Genomic DNA, 18,080 nt, shown 5'->3' on the forward strand with positions numbered 1-18,080 from the left:
GTCCTATCAGGAAGCATGGTATAGTAGTGAAGAGCCCAGGATCTGCAGGCACAGGACCAGTTCAAATGCTAGCTGTTACCTATGGAGTTACCTTAGACAAGTGACTTATATAACTATGCCTTAGTCTCCTCATTTGCAAAGCAAGGCACTTAGCAGCAACTACCACTAAAGATTGCTGTGAAGAGTGAATGACATACTAGGTCCAGAAACAAAGTACATGCTCCATCCTATAACTATAATTATGGTCTAATTTGTCACTTTAGACTTTCTAAATCTGGACACTAGGAGAAAGTATAAGGAAACACTCATTAGACATGAATGTAAAATGTGAACTCCATATTTCAATAAGCTCATTAAAATAGAAGGTAAGCAATGAACTATAAAATATTTTATATAAATGACAGTCAAAAGGTGATAATCTGAATTACCAAGGACTGCACACAAATTAGTAAAAAGCTAAAACTATAAAAACTATAAAAGATAAACTGACAAACACCTGCACAGGAAACTTGCAGATGAAATACAAATGTCTAAAAAGAATATCAGAAGTTAGAAAAAAAAAGTAGAACCTCTCAAATGAAATTTGAGGGAGGTCATTATTTTGGAACTAAGCCCAAGAGAATGGGGTCACCAGTCCTAGTTAATACCAATCAAACTGAACTTTGAAACAAACCAGTTTTCAAAAAACTGGAAAATTCAAAGCAACCAATCAGAAGGGACCCAATTTACCTGCACCAGCATGATGAGGAAGTTTCTTACCTTTCAACTCTATAAGAAAAGTGACTTTGAAATGCCTGATCTGCTGGTTTTTTTCATCCCTTTTCTGCCTACAAAGCCAACCTCTTCTACTCAGCTCATCAGAGCAACTTTTCTAAAGTTTTAGAGATACTGCCTAATTCCACAGGCTGACTAGGCTATACCAATTCATCTGACTGGTTCTTTAACCTCATTCCAAGTCCTGGTTAAAAAGGCCCTTTTCCTTTGGGGTTGAACTCTGATCTCATCAACAACTAGGAACAAGATTCCAAAATAGATAAAACCTTTTCCAAATCCCTTTCCCTAGCACTACTGAAGGTTCCTAATGCCCTGACCCAAACCCCAAATCCTACCTTTTGGAAAGAGACAGTGGCCGGATCAAGAATTATTGTTTCTGGTTGGCTCCCCAATCATCTTCCCCCATGACTTTGATACTCCAAGGGTGTTCATTCATACTATAACAAAATATCTGAGATTTTCATAAAGAGAAAGGTTTATTTTGGCTCCCAGTTTTAGAGCTTTCAGTCCCTGGATGGGCAGCCCCATGACTCTTGGTCCCTGATGAAGGCAGTACATCACAGTGGGAACATGTGGTGGAACAAACCACTTATACCAGGAGCCAGGAAGCAAAAAGATGGAGGAACAGCAGGATCCCACAATTCCCTTGAAAGGTGCACCCCCAACCATCTAAGGAGGAACCTTAAGTCTCCACATCCTAAAGGCCCACAGTACATCCCACCATCACCAGCCTGGAGACCAAACTTTCAACTCATGGACCTTTGGGATTTGCTCATCTAAATCACACCACCAGGTCAATGTGGGCTTTTAAGTGCAGTGGCATAAAGCAGCAGCCAAGGTGAAAACTTAGGTTTTGAAATTTTAGCTTCAGTTTTGAATGTTCCCAGCACAAATAAATGATAAATGCTTGAGGTGTTATATATACAAATAACCTTGATCTGATCATTACACCTTGTTTACATGTACTGCTAAATCACATTTTAACCCATAAATAAGGACCATTATGTGTTCATTAAATTTTTTTTAAATATTTTAAAAACCAAAACATACATTTACCCTCCAAACACAATCTTGGGGAAAAATGAGATTCTATTTAAGCCCCAAAAGGAGAAACAGCAATACTCCAAACTGCATTATTTCTGCAATCTTAAAATTATGTCACCATCTTTTAATGGTCATTTCTAAGTAATAAAATATTTCAAAAATATGGAAAAGTAACCCTCTGAGAACTTTATTGAGTATTTTTTTTTTTAATGTTTTAGAGTATAAGGGGCTGAAGTCGTGGCTCAGTGGTAGAGTGCTTGCCTGGCACGTGTGAGACACTGGGTTCAATCCTCAGCACACATAAAAATAAAAATAATATAAAGGTATTGTGTCCATCTACAACTAAAAACAATGTTTAAAAAATAATTTAGAGTATAAAAAATTTAAGATTTCACTGTAGTAAATTAAAGTCAAATACATTTAGAAGTATAACTTTTTTCCTTCCTACATTTGCTCATTTGTTACTAAAAAAGATATGAGAAAAATAAATCACATCTTCCCATGATTATAGTGAACCAGTTCACCATGCAATATTCACATGGAACAAGTGTCAATCAAACCTTTCCTGACCTTTTCTTGCTTATTTCCTTCTTACTGAAAATGAACTGGCTCAACCTCACTGAAGTAATTTGGGAAAAATTCTTACTCACTTTTGGGATTGCATTAAGATTTCCTTTATTCTCTAATTACTAAAAGCAGATCATGCCATCCCTGTAATCTGATGCATGAATTCTCTGACATTCAGATTCTCAAGAGCTGTTCAGGTATATTCATTGTTCTTTTACTATCCCACAATGAAGAGATGTTTGTTCACTCTAGAGGTAGTGGGTTGAAACTGAGATTTAGTTCTGAAACCACTTAAAGCCGTTTTAGTTCCTCCCTCTGTTAGAGCTGTGGTTCAGTTTGCTGCCACCATGGTTATAAACAGAACAAAGACAAGGGAGCATGCGTTCGTTAGAGACTGCATTACAGAAAACCATTAAAATATAATAATTAAACAATTACTGGCATCTGGAGCCTTTACATACAGCAACGTGGAACAAGTTTGAAAGTGACGTAGCCCTCAAATGAAGATTTTCAGCCCTCTTTGGGCTCCTAATTCTTTTCCTACTGAAAAGAATTTCTGAGCAATGTCCTAATTCTAGAGCTAGTTGTGTTATAAAAGTGAACAACTTCACTCCAACAAGCATTTGATTTGCATCCCTACATATTTCATTTTCCAAGAAAAATGAAGTGACTTCTTTTCATAGAAATTGCAATTAATCTTATTTTCATCAAATATTCCAAGAAATATGAAATGATGAATAATTCCCAGTCTTTTTAAATAAGAAAATTAGAAAATATGCTCAATTATTAATCAAAAGATGAAAAATATATATTTGTTTATTTTTAATATTTCCTTCACCTTTCATTATAACAATTTGAATCTTTAAAAACAACATGGATGGAACTGTAGATTAAATAGTTAAGTGCACTGTAACTCTCGCAGAAATTATTATTATTTGGGGAGGAGGGATACCAGGGATTGAACTAAGGGGTGTTTATCCACTAAGCCATATCCCCAGTCCTTTTTTGTATTTTCATTTAGAGAGAGGGTCTTCTTGGGTCTTCTTGCTAAGTAGCTGAGGCAGGTCTCTAACTCAAAATTCTCCTGTCTCAGCCTCCCAAGTCACTGGATTATAGGTGTATGCCATTTTTATACATCCAGCTATTTTTATACATTTGTTTTTTAATGAAAATAAACTAAGTGGACAAAATTTAAGAGCTATTTGTGAAATATAGAAGTTTATCTAAAAATAAAATTTGGCCAAAAATATAAATTTGTAGCTCAAGCCATGAACTGGTGTATGATAATGCAGCATCTTCTGCTACAGGGTCACTGCTCAAATCCTGGTACAGATTTTCAGTACAACATAGAGGTAAAGAACAGGAGGTATCAACCTAATTCTAGCCCCAACTCTTATGTAATGGTTAATTTGAGTTGCCAACTTGATTGGATTAAGAGATGCCCATGATTAAGAGGCTCCTGGGTGTGTCCATGAGGGCATGTCTAGGAATGTTTGGAATGTGAGATAGTGAACTGAAGTGGAGCCCCTCCCTAAGCACAGGCAGCACCACCTAACAGGATGAAATAAAAGCTGGAAGAAAGGAAGCAGATGCAGATGCAAGCTCTGCTCTTCTTGAATGGGTTCTTGATTGCTGCTTGGGTCCCCTAAAGATATCAGACTCTCACTTATTCACTCTTCCAAAGCGGACTCTGCCAGTGATTCTCCAGGTAGTTTCCAGAAGCCTTGGTCTAGGACTAGGGTAGCACTGTTGATCTTTCTTGTTCTGGGGTTTCTGCGTCTTGGACTGCACAGCTGCTGGTTCTTCCAGCTCTCCAGCCTGCAGATGGTGACTGTGGACTATCCAGCTTCTGGTCATGTAAGTCAATCTAATAAATCCCCTTTTTATAATCATACTCCCTGTTGATTCTGTTCCTCTAAAGAACCCTAATACACCTTATTGCTAATGTAATCTGAGGCAAGTTTCTTAATCTTCCTATGTGTCAATGTTAACTTCTTTAAAATGGGAATGTAAACAAAACCTTTATAGATGTTTGTGAAAAATATATATGGATAAAACCTTCTTTACAGTGGTTCAACAACCCTAGTACTCTATAGAAAACAGCTGCACCACAGGGACAGAATGGTTAGAAGAGTGGCTCCAGTGAACAGTCGCCAATGTACAGGGCAACCTTCTCAAAGATGGGCCCTGGAGTCCATTCAACCCATTTCACATTTTCCTTGAAAGTCAATGAAGCCAACTAGAACCATCAGCCTGACAAGGGTAATGGGCTGGATTTGCTTAAAAACAGCACAATTTTGTAATCTAGTTTGTATTAACCTGAAAAATGTTATCAGAATGATATCATCAACATTTGAAAAAGGTTATTACTAAGTGTGTAAATGTTTGAAGAACAGACTAAGTGTGTACCAACATTTCAAATGAAAGCCACAAGTAACCTGCTCATTATATAGCAAATCCACATCCACTTTGTCATGTTGATTTACACCTACTTCTTATCTTCTATGTTCCTATTGATAATTAAAGGAACAACTGTGCATTCTATTCATTGTACAAATACATTATCTTTCTTTAGATTTCAGCATACCACAAAGTCAAAATGTCAAAGCATAATAATGATGGCTACCAAACATCCCAATCTCTTTAATAATTTCTATGACCTTACCTTTATCAGCAAGGCATGAAATGACCTTTTCTTCCTCTCACATCTAAGAAAGAGTAAGCTGACTCCACCCTGTCAACAAAGAGGGAAAAAATCATTTGTTTTAATCTATTGGCTTGAGGAAGGTCTTGATTATCACTTACCAGTTCAAATGCAGAATTGATAGTATACAAAATTTGAATTGAAAAATAGACACATATCATAGCACCTTAAAGTTCTCACTTTTGAGCTCCAAACTTACAAATAAGAGAATAGATACTATCCACTGTAACAGACACCATATTCAGTTTCTCTAGCAGGTTTCCAAAGAAAAGCAAATACTAAGTCTAAGCAGACTTGGCACTTTGGAGATTTTATTTAATATAAGAATTTTATTTGAATAAAGAAAAGCCATAAATTTGGGGAATGAATATATAAAAGTAGATGTTAATCCAAAATATTCTTCTAACCTAGTTTATTTACTAAAAACACAAAGTAAAAAACATACATATCAGATTTCTATAACCCTATGTTAATACTCACATCACCAACACCAACACCTTATTTCAGTAAATTATATAAACTGTACTTCAATCTTAATTATGTTTTTTCTGTATTTTTTAAGAGTGAACAAGAAACATGGAATAAAGACAACTAAAAGCATTATGTCTATGTGGAAAAGCTGATGTCAAAAGTAAGATTATAACTATAAACACTCTCCATTCTATTGCTTTTAGGTTAAGTTGTCAAATAATGAATTAATAAATGTATCTCCAAAACAAAGAGAAGATAGAGTATGTGACTTAGACACAAATGCATTATTAATTAATTAATAAATGTATCTCATCCCAGCCTTAGAAGAGTTACTGAACCTCCTGTGTGTTCACAACATCCTCGTCCATAAAGTCATCTTATTTTGAGAAAAGGTGTGACACTCAGTGAGGACACGATACTGTTACCACCAGGATGACTAATGCAGTGTATTAGATAATTTTTAACATCAGGTTTAAATCAAAATTTATTATTCACTTAAAAATAAAATTTTGAATGCTTACTATATGGAAGGAATTTTGATTTTGAGATCATCCAAACAAAAAGCAGAATATTATTTTCTTTATTTCCTATCCTTTCACAACAATCTCTTTTTCAAAGGGGACTATTCATGACTCTCAGAATTCAGAAACAAACTGCATTTTGACTATGAGGAAAGTAGCAACCTTCTCCAAGACGAAGAGAAGACAGAGTATGTGACTTAGACCCAGGTCCCAAAGCTCTTCCAGACATTTTCCTATCAACTTAGACTCATGAGAACACAAAAGTGTAGTTTACCTGCCAAAACCTGATGTCCATCAAATCTGAAGGACAGCAGGACTGATTAAATGAAATTATTAGGCCAGAGACTATGTGAACCCAGGAATCTTTTTAGGGTAGAAAACCTGCTGAGGTCATAGTTCTCACCATAAGCTCTCAGTTTGCAGAGGCAACCACTTGCTCCCAAATGATAATATACTTCAAATCCCAGGGGAGAGAATGCGCACAGTCCTAGAGCTGACATGAGGCTGAAAAGCAAGACGATTTCTATTGAAATTTCTAGGACCATATCATAAAAGAACATATTCAACAGGAACCATGCTGATGCAAAATCAAGAATTTTAGAGAGATCCAAGATGGCGGACTAGAGGGAGGCTGCGTTCCATGTCGCTCTGTAACTCCGGTTTCAAGCAGAGGATATCTGTTTCTTGGTGAGACAGTTTTTGCCGCTTATCGATCCCCTGCTGTTTACCCCATTTGTCTGCTGTGATCACCTGCAGTCTGCCAGCATATCGATGCCTTTTTTGAGTGCACATTGCTCACTGTCAGGCATGTATCATCCGCCATTTGCCTGCCTCTCACCTGTCCATCGCCTGCTTTACACCTATCCATCACCCAACGCACGAGGTTTACCTCCCGATCGTCTGACACCAGTCGGCAAATTGATCACCGACTGCCAGTGGAGCACCAGCTGCCTGTGTTGCCTGGAAGTTCACCGTTACAGTACCTGCAGGTTTGGTTACATGTGGCTGCCTCCATTTTGAGACAACAGCCAGGCCCCATAGGACCCTTGGCCGGACTGACTGAGCCCCATCTCCAGGATCCCTCAGCCCAACTGTTCACTCCCTGCCTCTGGGGCCCTCACATCAACTGACTGCTCCCTGCTGCCAGGACCCCTAGACCAACTGACTGCGCCCTATCACTGGGATCCCAGACCAACTGATTGCACCCGGCCTCCCGGATCCCACAATCACACCAAACACACCCAACCTCCAGGACCTCTGCCTGACCAACTGCATCCCGCCTCCAGGACCTCCTGCTGGCCAAGGCCACACCCTGAGCTGCAGCTCCCCATTTGCCAACACATTTCAAAGCCAGAGCGGCCATCTTGGATAATCCTGGAAGCCTTAGCTCCGATCTTTAGGTGAGACAAATCCCATCCTGAGACGCCTGCTGGAGACTTGAAGCTCATTGTCAGGTACCTCTCATGCATCAGGCTACTGAAGACTGAGAGGTTTTAATACTATAAGACTGTTATACTATAGATTTTCATTTTTCTCCTTATTGAAAAATGTTGTTTTTATTTCTTTACTTTTCTTGCTCTCTTTTCCTTTTGTTTAACTGTTCCCTCAGAGTCTCTTTCTCCCTCTTTTGCATGCTAACATTCAATTTCTTTTGATTACACTCTCACCCTTTCTATTATCTAGAACTTCTGTATATTCTATACTTATCCCATTAACAGCCACATTCTACATCCCTCTGCACCCTCTTTGTCCTCCATTTGAAACTGCACACCTTATTGCAAATCTGTTTGTTTTACAGAAGATAATATTTGAACTCATTCTGTTTATTATGACAATTTTGTGATTGGCCTCATAGGGGCTATTTGGTCTAGGATTGCACAGTGTCTGAATTGTGCACTGCTAATATTGATCTCCCCTTAAAGAAAAGAATTTGGAAACCTATAGGACCACTATAAGCCTGTAGGGGGAAATCTGCAATACCACAGATCTGCATTGCTAGAGGGGAAGATACATGAACAACATGAAAAAACAAGGAAAGAAAATGATCCAAACAAATCTAGATTCTATAGTAATAGAATCCAATGACAGTATGGTAGCAGAAATGTCAGAAAAGGACTTCAGATTATACATGATTAAGATGATTCGCAAAGCAAAGGATGAGATAAGAGAGCAAATGCAGGCAATGAATGATAATACCAATAAACTGAAAGAGCAACTGCAGGAAGCAAAAAGATCATTTCAACAAAGAGATAGAGATTCTCAAAAAAAAAAAAAAAAAAAAAACAAATGGAAATCCTTGAAATGAGGAAAACAATAAACCAAATAAAAAACTCAGTGGAAAGCATCACCAAAAGACTAGACCACTTGGAAGACAGAACCTCAGACAATGAAGACAAAATATTTAATCTTGAAAATAAAGTTGCCCAAACAAAGAAGATGGTAAGAAATCATGAACAGAATCTCCAAGAACTATGGGACATCATGAAAAGACCAAATTTAAGAATTATTGGGATTGAGGAAGGCACAGAGATACAAACCAAAGGAATGAACAACCTATTCAATTAAATAATATCAGAAAATTTCCCAAACCTGAAGAATGAAATGGAAAATCAAATACAAGAGGCTTACAGAACACCAAATGCACAAAATTACAACAGATCCACACCAAGGCACATTATAATGAAAATGCCTAACATTCAAAATAAAGATAGGTATTGAAGGTCACGAGAGAAAAGCATCAGATTACATATAGGGGGAAACTAATACAGATAGCAGCAGACTTCTCAACCCAGACTCTAAAAGCTAGAAGGGCCTGGAACGACATATTTCAAGCTCTGAAAGAACATGCTTGCCAACCAAGAATCCTATACTCAGCAAAACTAACCTTTGGATTTGAAGATGAAATAAAATCCTTCCATGATAAACAAAAGTTAAAAGAATTTACAAATAGAAAGCCTGCGCTACAGAATGTTCTCAACAAAATATTCCATGAGGAGGAAATGAAAACCAACAATGTAGGTCAGCAAAGGGAGGAACTACCTTAGAGAAAAACCACTCAAAGGAGAAACCAAGCCAACTTAAAAACCAAAAATAAGCCCAAATGACTGGGAATATAATCATATCTCAATAATAACCCTGAATGTTAATGGCCTAAACTCATCAATCAAAAGACATAGACTGGCAGAATGGATTAAAAAGAAAGACCCAACAATATGCTGCCTGCAAGAGACTCATCTCATAGAAAAAGACATCCACAGACTAAAGGTGAAAGGATGGGAAAAAACCTACCACGCACATGGATGCAGTAAAAAAGCGGGGGTTTCCATCCTTATATCAGATAAAGTGGACTTCAAGCCAAAGTTAGTCAGAAGGGATAAAGAAGGATATTTCATACTGTTTAAGAGAAACATAAATCAGGAAGACATAACAATAGTAAATATTTATGCCCCAAACAATGGTGCATCCCTGTACATCAAACAAATCCTTCTCAATTTCAGGAATCACATAGACCACAACACAATAATTCTGGGTGACTTTAATGTACCACTGTCATCACTAGATAGATCTTCCAAACAAAAACCAACCAAAGAAACCACAGAACCCAATAGCACAATCAATAACCTAGACTTAATAGACATATATAGAATATTCCATCCACAATGAGCAGATTCACTTTCTTCTCAGCTCACATGGAACCTTCTCGAAAATAGACCATATGTTATGCCACAAAGCAGCCCTTAGGAAATGCAAAAAAATAGAGATACTGCCTTGTGTTCTATCAGATCATAATAGACTGAGAGTAGAAATCAATGACAAAATAAAAAACAGAAATTACTCCAACACTTGGAGACTAAATAATATGTTATTGAATGAAACATGGATAACAGAAAACATCAGGGAGGAGATAAAAAATTCTTAGAGGTCAATGAGAACAACAATACAACATATCAAAATCTCAGGAACACAATGAAAGCGGTACTAAGAGGAAAATTCATTGCATGGAGCACATTCAATAAAAGAATGAAAAGGCAAGAACTAAATGACCTAACATTACAGCTCAAAGCCCTAGAAAAAGAAGAACAGAATAACAGCAAAAGTAGTAGAAGACAGGAAATAATTAAAATCAGAGCTGAAATCAATGAAATTGAAACAAAAGAAACTTCAAAAAATTGACAAATGAAAAAGTTGGTTCTTTGAAAAAGTAAACAAAACAGACAAACCCTTAGCCACACTAACAAAGAGAGGAGAGAGAAAACTCAAATTACTAAAATTTGTGATGAAAAAAGAAATATCACGACAGACACCACTGAGATACAGAACATAATGAGAAGCTACTTTCAAAATCTGTATTCCAACAAAATAGAAATTACCGAAGACATTGACAAATTTCTAGAGACATATGCTCCTCCCAAACTGAATCACAAGGACATACACAATTTAAACAGATCAATATCAACCAATGAAATAGAAGAAGCCATTAAAAACCTACCATCCAAGAAAAGCCCAGGACCAGACAGATTCTGAACCAAGTTCTACAACACCTTCAAAGAAGGACTCATTCCAATACTCCCCAAAGTATTTCAGGAAATAGAAAAGGAGGGTACCCTACCAAACTCATTCTATGAAGATAATATCACCCTCCTACCCAAACCAGGCAAAGACACATCAAGGAAAGAAAATTTTAGACCAATATCCTTGATGAATATAGATGCAAAGATCCTTAACAAAATATTGTCAAACAGTATCCAAAAACATATTAAGAAAATCATGCACCACGATCAAGAGGGGTTCATCTCTTGAATGCAAGGATGGTTTAACATCCATAAATCAATAAGCATAATCCATCATGTCAATAGACTTAAGGATAAGAATCATATGGTTATTTCAATTGACACAGAAAAAGCGTTTGAAAAATACAACACCCCTTCATGCTCAAAACACTAGAAAAAACAGGGATAGTAGGAATTTACCTGAATATTGTAAAGGCTATTTATGCTAAGCCCATGGCCAACATCATTCTTAATGGAGAAAAACTGAAACCATCCCCTTTAAAATTGGGAACAAGACAGGGATGTCCTCTTTCACCACTTCTATTCAACATTGTCCTCGAAACTCTAGCCAGAGCAATTAGGCAGACTAAAGAAATTAAAGGGATATGAAAAGGAAAAGAGGAACTTAAGCTGTCACTATTTGCTGATGACATGATTCTATATTTAGAGGATCCAAAAAACTCCTCCAGAAAACTTCTAGACCTTATCAATGAATTCAGCAAAATAGCAGGCTATAAAATCAACACGCATAAATCTAAAGCATACACAAGCGATGAAACATCTGAAAGGGAAATGAGGAAAACAACTCCATTTGCAATAGCCTCAAAAAAAATAAAATACTTGGGAATCAATCTAACCAAAGAGGTAAAAGATCTCTACAATGAAAACTACAAAACACTGAAGAAAGAAATTGAGGAAGACCTTAGAAGATGGAAAGATCTCCCATGTTCTTAGATAGGCAGAATTAATATTGTCAAAATGGCCATACTACCTAAAGTGTTATACAGATTCAATGCAATTCCAATTAAAATCCCAATGATGTACCTTACAGAAATAGAGCAAGCAATCATGAAATTCATCTGGAAGAATAAGAAACCCAGAATAGCTAAAGCAATCCTTAGCAGGAAGAATGAAACAGGGGGTATCACAATACCAGAACTTCAACTATACTACAAAGCAATAGTAACAAGAACAGCATCGTATTGTCACCAAAATAGACAGGTAGATCAATGGTACAGAATAGAGGACATGGACACAAACCCAAATAAACACAATTTTCTCATACTAGACAAAGGTGCCAAAAATATGCAATGGAGAAAAGATAGCCTCTTCAACAAATGGTGCTGGGAAAACTGGAAATCCATATGCAACAGAATGAAATTAAACCCTTTTCTCTCACCCTGCACAAAAATCAACTCACAATGAATCAAGGATCTTGAAATCAGACCAGAGACCCTGCATCTTTATAGAAGAAAAAGTAGGTCCTAATCTTCAACTTGTTGGCTTAGGATCAGACTTCCTTAACAGGACACCCATAGCACAAGAAATAAAAGCAAGAATCAACAACTGGGATAGATTCAAACTAAAAAGCTTTCTCTCAGCAAAGGAAACTATCAGCAATGTGAAGAGAGAGCCTACAGAGTGGGAGAAAATCTTTGCCACTTCAGATAGGGCACTAATTTCCAGAATATGTAAAGAACTCAAAAAACTCTACATGAAGAATACAAATAACCCAATCAACAAATGGGCTAAGGATATGAACAGACACTTCACAGAGGATCTGCAAGCAAGCAACAAACATAAAAAAATGTTCACCATCTTTAGTAATAGAGAAATGCAAATCAAAACTACACTAATATTCCATCTCACCCCAATTAGAATGGAGATTATCAAGAATACAAGCAACAATAGGTATTGGAGAGGATGTGGGGGAAAAGGTACACTCATACATTGCTGGTGGGGCTGCAAATTGGTGCAGCCATTCTGGAAAGCAGTGTGGAGATTCCTTAGAAAACTTGAAATGGACCCACCATTTGACCCAGCTATCCCACTCCTTGGCCTATACCCAAAGGACTTAAAATCAGCATACTACAGAGATACAGCCACATCAATGTTCATAGCTGCTCAATTCACAATAGCCAGATTGTGGAACCAACCTAGATGTCCTTCAATTGATGAATGGATAAAGGAACTGTGGTATATTATATACAATGGAATATTACTCAGCTATAAAGAATAATAAAATTATGGCATTTGCAGGCAAATGGATGAAATTGGAGAATATCATGCTAAGTGAGATAAACCAATCTCAAAAAACCAAAGGACGAAATGATCTCACTGATAAGCAGATGATGACACCTAAACAGGGGTGGGAGGGGGGCAAGACTGAATGAAGGAGAGACTGTATAGAGGGAAAAGAGGGGTGGGAGGGAGGAAAAACTAACAGAATGAATCAAACATCATTACCCTATGTAAATGTGTGATTACGCAAATGGTATGCTGTTACCCCATTTACAAACAGAAACAACATGTATCCCATTTGTTTACAATAAAAATAAATTAAAATAAAAAATTTTTATAAAGAATTTTAAAAATATATAATTCAAATCACCAAGAATCTGGGTTGGATATCAGCTAATGATGAGGAGCACCATCAGTACACAATCTGAGCTTAAGAGTACACAATCTGGCTGTTCATTCACAAATCTCTTTATGTTGGAATATTTTTAAATCTGCAGCATTCTCTTCAGTTAGAGGAATCATAGCAAAAAGCAATGAAATACTATTGTACTCATGTTTCCTCTCATTCATCAGGACTTTGGTAAATGCTAAACAACAATCTTTATGCAGTAAGGCTTTTAAATGTACTATGTTCTTTTCTTAGAATCTAACTCATTAAGAAATTAAAAAATCCCAAGAGAAGCTTTTCTGAAATAGTTTAAGCAGTCAAGCAAGTTTAACTCCTATGCCGGTTTTTATCTTCTTACTTAAAGGAGTTTTTAAAACTAAATCTCTGAGGGTTATATTTTTTATCATGACAAGATTGCTGACTTTGTAGTTTGCTTCATTTGCTTATTTTTAATGAAAATTTACTTTTACTACTCCGCTATATTTCATTAATTCCATTACATATGAAGTATGGGTTTTATATGATTCAACTTCCCTGGAAGATCAGCCAGCTGAGCACTTACTTGGCCCTTCACCCAGGAACTGAACTCACAAATTCAACACAAAAATGGCCTGGATTATTAATTTAGTTGCTATTTTCTAGGTAACTATTGTGAGCCAGACATTGCAATATGCCCAGAAGACAAACATGAATAAGCTGTATATGTTATTTGTGTTTAAAAGGCAATGCTCTGAACGAATAGCCAAAACAATTCTAAGAAAAAGAAGACCAAAGCTAAAGAATTCACACTTTCTGATTTGAAACACTTTAAAGTTATAGTAATCAAAACAGTGTGGTAATGGCATAAGACAGATATAAAGACCATTGGAACAGACTAGAAACCACAAAAATAAACTCTTTTTCTATGACCAAAGAATCTTCCACAAGGGGAACAGTACTATTCAATGTGGAAAGGACAATCTCTTCAACAAATGATTTCAGGAAAAGTGGATAGCCACCTGCAAAAAAGGAGGTTTGACCTTTACCTAACACAATGTGCAAAAATTAACTCAAAATGGATTGATGACCTAAAGATAAGACCTGACACTGTAAGACTCCCAGAAGAAAACATGGGGGACAAGATTTATGACATTAGATTTGACAATTATTTCTTGAATATGGCACCAGAAGCACAGGCAACAAAAGCAAAATTAGGCAAATAAGATGGGATCACAGCAAACTTCATCCAGCATGAAAGCCAAGCTGTGAAACAGGAGAAAACACCTCCAAATTACATATCCAAGAGGTTTATAAAAAATTACAATCCAAGAAATAACTGATTAAAAAATGGGCAAAGAACACCTGTCAAGATTTCTCCACAGATGATACACAAATGACCTACAATCATATGAAAAGATGCTCCACATCTCTAATTGTGATAGGTCAGAACTTGAGTGTCCCCTGAAAGTCTGTGAGTTAAAGGCTGTATCTCCAGGTTTGCCAGTGGAAGTGATGGAAAATTTTAGAGGCAGGACTTATGTGGGAGGTCCTTAGGCCATTGCGGGGCTTGCCCCCAAAATGGATTAAGGAACCCTGGCTCTTTCTTCCTCCTTTTCCACTACCTGGCAAATGAGGTGAGTGGTTTCGCTCCCTCACACGGTTCTCAACATAATGAGCTTCCGCCTTGCCACACACCCAAAGCAATAGGGTCGACTGATCACAAATGCACCTCCAAAAGTGTAACCCAAAATAAGCCTTTCCTCTTTATAAGTCTATTGTCTGGATATTTTGTTGTAGTGATGGAAAGCTAACACATTAATCATTACAAAAATGCAAATCAAAGCCTCAATGAGAAATCACCTTATATCCAATGATGATGACTACATTAAAAAAAAAAAAAGAGGGCCAGGACTGTAGCTTAGTGACAGAGCACAGAGTCAGCATGGAAGAAGACCTGGGTCTGATCCCTAGCACCACAAAATTTAAAAAATTAAAAATACCAGAAGATACAGAGAAATTAGAAACTGTGTGCACTATTGGTAGAAATGTAAAATAACGCAGACACTATAAAAAACTGAATGGTGGTTCCTCAAAAAGTTGAAAACAGAATTAGCATAAAGTCCAGCAATTTCCCTTCTGGGTATTTATATCCCAGATTTCAAAAAATAATGTCCAAGAATTGAAAGTCCACTGAAGGAAGAACAGATAAATGAAACGTGGTAATAAACAATGGAATTTACTCAATTTTGAGAAAAGGGAAATCTAGTCACATCATGCTAGTGAAATAAACCAGTCATAAAAACATAAATACTGTATAATTATATATATATATATATATATATATATATATATGATACATCTAAAGTAGCAAACTCAAAGGAAAAATAAAGAAGGTTGCCAGGGCCTGGGGGTGGGGATGGGAAACGAGCAGCTGTGGTTTAGTTTGCAAGATAAAAAAGTTCTGGAGATCTACTACACAGCAATGTGACTATCCTGACTACTACTGAACTGTACACTTTAAAATGGTTAAGATGATAAGCTTTATTATGTGTTTTTCTACCACAATTTTCTTAAAGGTGATAAGGCATAAGTAACACACAGGAAGTTAAAGTGAGAATTCATAGCCTCTAAGTAGAGATAAAATTTAGAAAAGCAGGGTAGAAAATTCAGGCAGCAGATTCAATCAACAAAATGTCATTTGAAGGAAAATAGCAAAAGTTTAAGCTAACAGGCAAATAACAGAAGAACAGCCCAGATAAAACTGGAATAGCAGGTTGAGGTTCACTGGGTAAGATGGTCAGTACTCAAGGGAGAGTCTCTGAAGGGACAAAAGAAGCAAAGTTCTGACCAGGCAGACCAGAAGGGTGAGAGAAAGAAGTCAGGAACATCTGCTACAAGATTGCTCAATAGTGACCCAAGAAGTCAGCATTAAGGCAAAAAAAAATTCAGGTGGATTTTTTTCTATTTCTAGATATAGTCCAGGCGCACATGAGGGTGGCCTGGGACCCCCTAGGCAACCTCATCAGCTGGATTTCTCATAAATGAAGACATGTCCTGGAAAACCTTTCAAGTCCAGTGTAGAGTTTTACTACCTCTGAACTACATTAAACTGAAATCTCTTCACTCTAAACTTCTTAGAAGCAGATGATCTTTGACATCCTACATATCTGAGGACTGGGTTTCATGCTCACAGAAAGCATCACTGTAAGTAATTGGGGAATTGATGGCCCTTTTTTTTAACTCCTTTTTTAAGTTGTAGATAGACACAATGCCTTTTTTTATTTATTGATTGATTGATTTTTATGAGGATCGAACCCAGTGCCTCATTGCAAGCTAGGTATGCACTCTTCCACTGAGCTACAACCCCAGCCCATGATGGCCATTTTTTTTTATTAATGAATGTTTATGTGGAGATAGGCTAAATACTTGAAATTATTAATAAAAGATAAATCTAAAATATCACAAAAATCCAGTAGATTCAATTCATACTATTTATGAAAGATAAAGGAAAAATTTCTAACATCCCATCTCAGAAGGTTAAAAATTCACATAATATTACTTTAACCAAAAGACAGAATTTGAACTTTTATATTTCAAACAAACAGTTGAAACCATCACTACATATGTAATGTTGATAAGGAAAGTCTAAACTATATTGCTCCTGGGTTTAAAAAAATAATATTGAAAAAATGTTTTCATACTTTTAGTGGGTATTTAAAAGTACTATTTAGACTTGAGAGCTCTGTCTACAAATATTTAAATTTACTTAAATTATCATATTTATTAAATCTCAAACCCTATTCTAGAACTTTGCCTTGAGAGCTACTGGAAGCTAAAAATTTTAAAAAGTGCCCTTGTGAGGTCACAGAGGCTGCCACAGGGCCAGTAAGAGAAAGCAGACCTCTCTGCCAGGATGTCAATTACCCAGCCCCTGCGCACTCGCTCACAGAGCGCCACAGCTTAAAATCATTATGAAGATAGCATTAGGACAATTAAACAAATTACTTGGAATCAAGAGTACTTAAAATCTATTCCTAACCTCAATAAAAGGTACCAGAAGACAACCTCAGAAATTGAGGTAAATTACAGAAAAGTGTTACAACATGAGTAAGCATTCATTTGTCTTCCTCTTGCAATATAAAATTTTTGGTGCATTCTAGAATCAGATCTTGGGGTATTTCAGCAATGCATACAAACTAAGGAAGGTCCACAAGTATTTCAATAATGCAGGAACACTCAAAAATAACTTGTGTACATAGGTAGTAAACAAAGTTCAAAATCTTGGCTATTCAGTATCTTTACTGAAGCAATCAATATTTTTTTATATGTGCTTATTTCAGACTATTTTTTAAATTAATGAAATGTTAAAGATCCTACTCTCTTGCATAAAATTATAAGTAACAGAGCTAATTATTAAAATCTGGAGACCAGAAGAGCCTGAAAAAGATTCTGAGGTAAATTTATTGTATTTTTCTTAAAAGAGAAAAAAAAAATCCATGGAATACAGAGAGAGAGGGAATGTAGATTCCCTTCTCTTTTAGTAAAGATTTAAAGGGGGGGGATGTGAGAACTTCATAAATCAAGAAACATGATACAGACAAAATATTAGCAACCCTGAAGGTGTAAAATATTTATATATAAAGTTATGAAGTAAATGTAAAGCCTTAAAATAGCAGAAGGAATTAACAACATCTTTTAGTTCCAAACATGTCCATATTTTTACCATATCAAGATTAATAGCTTGCTTCACAAAGGATGTACACATTAGCTAGTAATCCTCATAAGATGCACATAGAATCTTATGTGTTTAAAGAAAATTTTAAAAAGGCAGAGCAGTGAAG

At 36.4% G+C, this 18,080-nt stretch overlaps 1 protein-coding gene across 2 annotated transcripts in view; it reads right to left on the reverse strand.

Moving 5' to 3' along the window:
• Nucleotides 1–18,080, reverse strand: part of Bmpr1b (bone morphogenetic protein receptor type 1B) — a 399,910-nt gene that overhangs the window by 283,422 nt on the left and 98,408 nt on the right. For both annotated transcript variants that reach the window (XM_047566822.1, XM_047566821.1), the window contains exon 2: nt 5,051–5,119. The gene's annotated coding sequence lies outside the window, so the exon portion shown is untranslated. The remainder of the gene's footprint in view (nt 1–5,050; nt 5,120–18,080) is intronic.

Source organism: Sciurus carolinensis, chromosome 10, assembly GCF_902686445.1.
Source record: "Sciurus carolinensis chromosome 10, mSciCar1.2, whole genome shotgun sequence".
Classification (NCBI taxonomy): Eukaryota; Metazoa; Chordata; class Mammalia; order Rodentia; family Sciuridae; genus Sciurus; species Sciurus carolinensis.